The sequence below is a fragment of the Bidens hawaiensis genome, unplaced genomic scaffold, assembly GCF_021521415.1.
Source record: "Bidens hawaiensis isolate Kalapana, Puna unplaced genomic scaffold, B.hawaiensis_p1.1 tig00419568_1, whole genome shotgun sequence".
NCBI lineage: Eukaryota > Viridiplantae > Streptophyta > Magnoliopsida > Asterales > Asteraceae > Bidens > Bidens hawaiensis.
Window position 1 is genome coordinate 9579 of NW_027504904.1, and position 7261 is coordinate 16839.

The 7261-nt window shown below is 35.2% G+C and overlaps 1 pseudogene across 1 annotated transcript; it reads left to right on the forward strand.

Moving 5' to 3' along the window:
- The first annotated feature begins 912 nt into the window (after positions 1-912).
- On the forward strand, positions 913-5765 carry LOC143609353 (LEAF RUST 10 DISEASE-RESISTANCE LOCUS RECEPTOR-LIKE PROTEIN KINASE-like 1.2; annotated as a pseudogene). Its single transcript, XR_013149408.1, has 4 exons — positions 913-1690; positions 4271-4300; positions 4394-4741; positions 4823-5765. The product of XR_013149408.1 is annotated as an LEAF RUST 10 DISEASE-RESISTANCE LOCUS RECEPTOR-LIKE PROTEIN KINASE-like 1.2 (transcript).
- The last annotated feature ends 1496 nt before the right edge of the window (positions 5766-7261 follow it).

Genomic DNA, 7261 nt, shown 5'->3' on the forward strand with positions numbered 1-7261 from the left:
TCATCTCCCCTATGTAAATCAAAGAACTTAGCCTAACATGACAAACTAATGATCAACAACATTCATTCTTGATAAAACCAGAATATAAATCACAAAATATGAACAAGATTGAATAGTTCTTGAACCTTGGATTAACAGAGACAAGAGAACCACTAAGCTATGAGAACCTACTGTTTAAACACAAATAAACAACTAAAAATAAACGTGGGAGGTGGTGACTTGGGATGAACCTTTCATCTCAATCTATAGGTCGTTTGGAAGGTGAGGCACAACCCCGTGTCAAGATAAACTCTGACTTCACTAACTTGGTCCTAATCACTTCTAACAGACCACCGGGGTGTTGTACTTGGAGCACGAGGCATGAGGATGTGGTAGTTTGAGCACGGGGTTGGGGGAGGGGGGGGGGCAAGAATTTATGTATTCTAGTGATGGGACACATAAGCGTGCTTAACAGGGAAAGACACGACCCGTGTCTAGCTTCCAATCTTTTTTGTGTATTTGTTCGTTTGATCATTTGGAAGCAATTTGCTCCTGCAAATTTAAAGTAAATGGATAAAAATGTTAAAAATATATGAATCATTATAAAAAAAGTTAGATATTTAGATTTAGGTATTTTTATTTTTCGTAATAATTTAGTTTATGTTTTTATTTTTTTATTACTTCTCCATGAGGGTATTACAAAGGTTTACACTTTATTCTTATGACAAAAATGGCTCGTGTTGCAATACCCAGTCAACTTAATATTTCTTGGTCAAATTGGAAGATTCCATTTCAAGTTCTTTCCATTGATTATTAAATAAACGTATTAACTCGTCGTTGATGCAAAATTGACGATTAAAAAAAATCCAACGACTTGATCCTCTTCATTTACCAAGTAATCGCCTCCCTTTCTAGTTTCTATTTCATTCATCATTCATCCTTTCCTCCCAAACTGCCCGAACCACCATGAGACCCCGTCTAGACCCGAGGCACCCCCTATTCGCCATAACACTCGCTCTAGCCACCCTCGTCAATTTCCACCCCATCCAGTGCCAGGAAACTCCATCATACAAGTCATGTGGCCCGGCCCGGTGTGGAGGCGAAGACTTTCAGTATCCCTTTTGGGGAATTGGGCGGCCAGAATACTGAGACCACCCAAGTTTTCAGCTAACTTGCGAATCTAATGTTCCTGTGCTCCGTTTGGATTCGGTAGACTATCGGGTCCTAGACACGGATAGCAGTACACGTAGGATGACTATCGCTAGAAATGATCTATGGGACACCATTTGCCCTCAAGATCTCCGCAACACCACCTATAACTCCACGCTTTTTAACGGCAATAATTTCAACCAGGAGAATGTATCTCTGTTCTATGGATGCCAAGATAATATACCGTTACCCGCTGCTGCTGCTTTTCGATTTCGTTGTGATGAGAACAGGACTGGCCAGAGTAGTGATAGTTATTTCTATAGAACCAGTGCGTTTGTCTCTGAAATTGGCAGTCTCTTTGTGCAATGCAACAATTATATCACCGTACCAGTGGATCGTGATAACGCCAATGTTAATTCAGAGGATGATTTGAGAAAAGCCTTGCGGGGTGGTTTTAAGCTAGAGTGGTTCGCCAATAACGACGAGTGTAATAACTGTACTCGGTCTAATGGTCGATGTGGGACGAACTCAGCTGGACCTGTTTGCTACCATCGTATAGGGGGTAAGTGTGATTCTCTGATCTCGTAGATTCATGTTCTATTTGAACCGGCAGATTAACCGAATGAATCAGTAATTGGAAAAGTGGCTTCTTAGAATTGACACAAACTTAACTCCAATAATATTTCATCTAAATAATTAATACTTCATGATTTGGTAACTCTGATTTGTTTCTTTAAGAAAAAAAAGGTTTCTCAATTTTTTATAAAATATAAGAGAGGAGAGGTCAACCCATTTTTCTCGCATGTCATATCAGGTTTTTACTCAAAAATTCTCCGAATATAATGGTGTCGTCCTATTTCTCCCACTTTTTTCCCTAATGACCAAAAGCACTCAAAATTCAACCGAGAGAAATCAACTTCTACTCCTTGATTTCCATGAAAAATAACAATGATTTTGGGTGTGGTGTTCACGCATGGGCCGGTGTTTCCCCGGGAGCTCCTGACTCCCTCTCCACCCCCTCTAAGGTTCGCAATCCTTAGACTTTAAGGGGTGTAACTTAAGGTGTTAAATTAGTTTGTACTATTTCAAAGTAAATTTCCACTAGCTGATCTGATTCATGCTTGTGCTTGGTATGCAAGCCGTTATAACCCGGCATATCGGATAGTCTTCTTATAAAATTTCGATTGTTTATGAAATATATTGACATCTTGTAAAGTTATTCTTATTTAGGGAAAAGTTAATACTTTTTCTAGAAATTTTCTTGGACCTACCTACCTCGTTAAAAACTTAAAACTTTTCCTGTAAACTACGCGTTATTGCAAAATCAACTTTTTACGTGCATTTTTATAAACTCGATCATGTAAGATTTAGAATTATTTATATGATACGAAATTACTTTAATAAATACGAGGTGTTCAACATTAATTAAGATATCCTCGAATATTTAAATAACATGAATACAATATTCTTCACATGCATGTTTTAACTTATACCAGTTGTAATTTGGTGGCGAATCCATAAATAGAATAAAAATATTTGTTAGGTCGACTTTGGATTTATTCAACGTCGTACTTTTTGACCACTTAATTTTTTTATTTTAAAGTTCTTGAATGCTTGTCACTCGTATTCAGAATCGCAGGTGCCACTCAAATTTAAAATGTGCTACTTGTAAAAATTCTTAAAATCATATATCAGATGTTATTACTTTATTATACAGAACTTATCATTAGAGGTTTATGTAATAGTGATGTACACATATAATAAAGATTTAGTTTTAATTAAGCATATGATCGTATAAATATATCTAATAAAATGTTTTGCTAATTTAATTAAAAAGGGAAATAGATTGTGATAGGAATTAATAATCACACTAGTTTGTAAGGGTGTTCTTCGGGTTTCAAAGTTTTAAATCTTAACCCGAAATCCAACCCAAATCTCTCATGGGTTTTTTGGGTTCTTGTAATTCGGGTTCGGGTTTTTTCGGGTTGAGTTAATCGGGTTTCGAGTATCATAGAAAACAAAACAAAAAACAAAATGCTAAAATTAAAACACCATATGCTTCTTTGCTCGTAACACAAATAATCAAATAATAATACAACATAACTTGATAAAACAATTCAAAATAATAATAAAACTAAGTAACTAACTCGAACCATAATCTTCTTCAATTGGAGGTAATTTGGTTATTCGATTACGATTTCTATTAGTAATAAATGGAAAACATAAATTAACAATAAACAATTGATCCATATAGTTGGAATGACAATAATCGATTAGGGTTAGCAACTGATAACTTTAGTGGCTAAGACTAAGCCTATTATACCTAAAAATATATTCAATTTCAAAACTAAAAGTTTATTTGGGTTGACCCGAAACTTATAAATCAAACCCAAAAATCAACCCTAATTACTTTAGTTCGGGTTAGTCTTTTTTCTGGTTCGGGTACGGGTTTTTTCAGGTTGGGTTTCGGGTTTTCTGGTAAAAATGACAGCCCTACTAGTTTAAAACCAGTATACTACACAGGTAACTCTTGAAAATAAAATATTTAATAAATAATTAATATACAGTAATAAACAATACCCTACCAACAATACTTTTAATAAACAATTAATTTACAATATCTTTGCAAAAAACCAATACACAACACATGCAATTTAAATAAACAATAAACTTTAGTATCAAGGGGTGTTTGAGATTCCTTATTTTAACTCCTTATAGTTTATAACTTATGGGTTATAAGTTATAAGGTATTTGAGAAAGTTAGATTTTGTGAGTGTATAAGGTACTGTTACAACTTTGTAACTTATACCTTACGTCTTAAATAAGATATAAGAAGGTAAAATAAGGAATCCCAAACACCACTAAATTTCAGTAAATGAATCTTGAATAACTTTTCTATCAAATAAAAAATAATTATAAATTTCAAATATTTGGAAAAAAAAAATACAGGAAGTAAATTAAATTAACATTTGGAATAATTATTTAAATTAATATATGGAATGAGAAATGATAATAAGTATATATTAAGTTTTAAATCACTTAGTTATATGAATCAAATGTAGATTTTACACATATTCTTCAAGTTTTGATGAGATAATTATTAATCATAACACTTTTTTTTTGAAATTCTGAATAATTGCAGGGAGTTCAAGCAGTAGTTCTCTGGGTATAGGTATGGAATTTACTCCCACTGAATAGCCTAAACTTTCTTTATAAGTTATTGCTTCAAGTAACTAAACTTTGAATCTTTTATCTTTGATCCTAGTACTTGGAATCGTTGGAGCGGTTATTGTTGTCGTTGTCGTCGGTGGAATCTTTGTTTGCCGACAACGAAGAAAAAGGCGTGCGATTAAAGAAGCATCGCCTGCCCAAACTGAGACTAAGGCCATTTTGACTGCAGGTTTCAGCCAAGTACAAAGTAGTAACACTTCTTATGTCACTTCCACCATTCCTTCCTTTACTTCAACAAAAACATCAAAAACATCAGAAGAGTTTGGAAAAAGCACATATTTTGGAGCCCAGGTTTTCACCTATGAAGAACTAGAAGTCGCTACCGATAACTTCAATGACTCAAGGGAACTTGGAGATGGCGGTTTTGGAACCGTGTACTTTGGTAATGCTTGTAAACCCTTAACCAGTGCATTTTAGAAAATCCATGAGGCTTTGTTTTTAACTATTTTGGTTTTGTTTTCAGGAAAGCTTCTTGATGGTCGAGAAGTTGCGGTCAAGCGTTTATACGAAAACAATTTCAAACAGGTCGAGCAATTCATAAACGAAGTTAGGATCTTGACAGGTTTAGATCATGAAAACTTGGGTGAAACTATACGGTTGCACCTCAAAACGAAGCAAAGAACTACTTCTAGTTTATGAATACATTCCCAATGGCACAATAGCCGATCATCTTCATGGGAAGCTAGCAAACTCGAGCTCAACTTTGTTTTCATGGACCATTCGCCTCAACATCGCCATACAAACAGCTGATGCACTAGCTTACCTTCACAAATCGGGCATCATTCACCGTGACGTGAAGAGCAACAACATTTTATTAGATAAAAGTTTTCAAGTCAAAGTTGCGGATTTTGGGCTGTCAAGATTGTTTGATACTGTTGTTACACATGTTTCCACTGCCCCACAAGGGACCCCTGGCTACGTTGATCCTGAATACTACCAGTTGTATCAGTTGACAGATAAAAGTGATGTTTATAGCTTTGGGGTTGTTCTGGTTGAGCTCATATCTTCGTTACCTGCGGTTGATACCAGCAGGCACCGGCTTGACATAAACCTGGCTAACATGGCTGTGTTAAAGATTCAAAACCATACATTGGGTGAGTTGGTTGACAAGAGTATTGGGTTTGATACAAATGGTTTGGTGAGGAGGATGGTCACCTTAGTGGCGGAGCTGGCTTTCCGGTGTCTGCAACAGGAGCGGGATATGAGGCACACAATGAAAGAAGTGGTGGAAATTTTAAGAGGGATTCAGAATGATGAGTTGAACACTCAAAAAGCAGAAGTGCTAGATATTGTGGTGGATGATGGTGGTCTGTTGAAGGATCATAACACGGAACCAGCGTCACCGGATTATGGGATTAGTAACAAACTGGGTTGGCGGTACTGTACCGAATTCTTCAGATGGTTAATTGGATTTCTTGGATTTGAAATAACTATTTTTTATGTTTATTTTTTGGGTTGTTATATGATTATATACATGACATCAAGTTCTAAGAGAATGTATATAGTAAAGTGTTAAAAAGAGCTACTAAAATCATAATCTTCTGCTTTCAGGATGTATCTTCAGTTGTGAAGTTCATTTTTTATGGAATTTATTCATTATTTTGGGCACATACATCTTTATCGCCCTACATAAAAAAAACTTCCTCTGAAAAGCTCCTTTTACTAATTAAGAACTTCAGATTCATCTTGTTTCCAATATGCACTGCGATTTAACCTTGAATTACTCAGATTTTTCCTTCATGTTAGCAAAATGTATATTAGAGATAATATATTAGTTAGGTTTATTGCATTCCGTATTTAGAATGTTGTATAAGAGTTGCAGTTATACCCAACGCCAACGGTCCTAAGCATTTGCGAAACGTACGTTGCTAAGTTTCACCCCAAGCAGTGCAATTGTTAGGGATTTATATAAGGAATTCATTTGGTCTATTTATACTCTCTAGCTAATTAACACTTCGAGTGTCACATTAGAGAACTTCTCATTCTTTGGAATTACTATCATATCTGACTATTAGTTTTGCTACACATGAAATACTTTAAAGATGAGTTCCATACACGATTTAGAAAGTTATCTAAATTGTATACTATATCTACTGTGTACCTACACTTTTTTCCAAAGGAATGAAAGGTATTTAGATTATCTATTCCTATACAACCTTTTAAATATAACATATTTGTAGATATTTCAATACACTTTACGTTGATCCATGTGACTTATCTCCTTCGTACATAGTGGACCAAAATGATTAAACATAACTGAAATGGTCAGGTGTAGATTTTGGCAATTACACCAAGTCGGTCAATACAAGTTTATCAACAAAAACACCCTTTTTTTAAAGCTTCAAAATGTAAAATGTTTGAGTTATGTTGAACCAATGTTTGTTATGTTTATTATAGTTAGAGGATTGAATATGTAATATCCTAGTCTTTATATAGATCAGTTCCTATAACCCCTATTCTTCAATCAATAAAAATTAACATTTCGATTCAACTTGGTATCAAGAGCCAGGAGCTCAATCCAGTCATCTTCTCATATCGCTAACTCCTTTTTTTCCCGGCTAACCTTGTTCATTATGGCTGCAATTGCTGGCTTTACTAATGCTGAGAAAAGAACCCATAAAACTCACAAATTTGATTTCACCCTTTTCCCGGGTAATGGAAACAAATAATTGAACCGCTCTTAATTACCAACAACCTGTTCGCTTATGTGGATGGAACCATCCCATGCCTGAAACCCACTGTCACTATTCCACCATCTAAAGAAGGTGAATCTTCTTCATCTATCGACAATCCCAGTTATCCCCGGTGGATTGCAAATGATGCCCATGTCTGGATGATTATCTTATCAACAAGTTTTGGAGGCATCCTTTCAACATGTTCAAGGTACTACTTCTCGTGAACT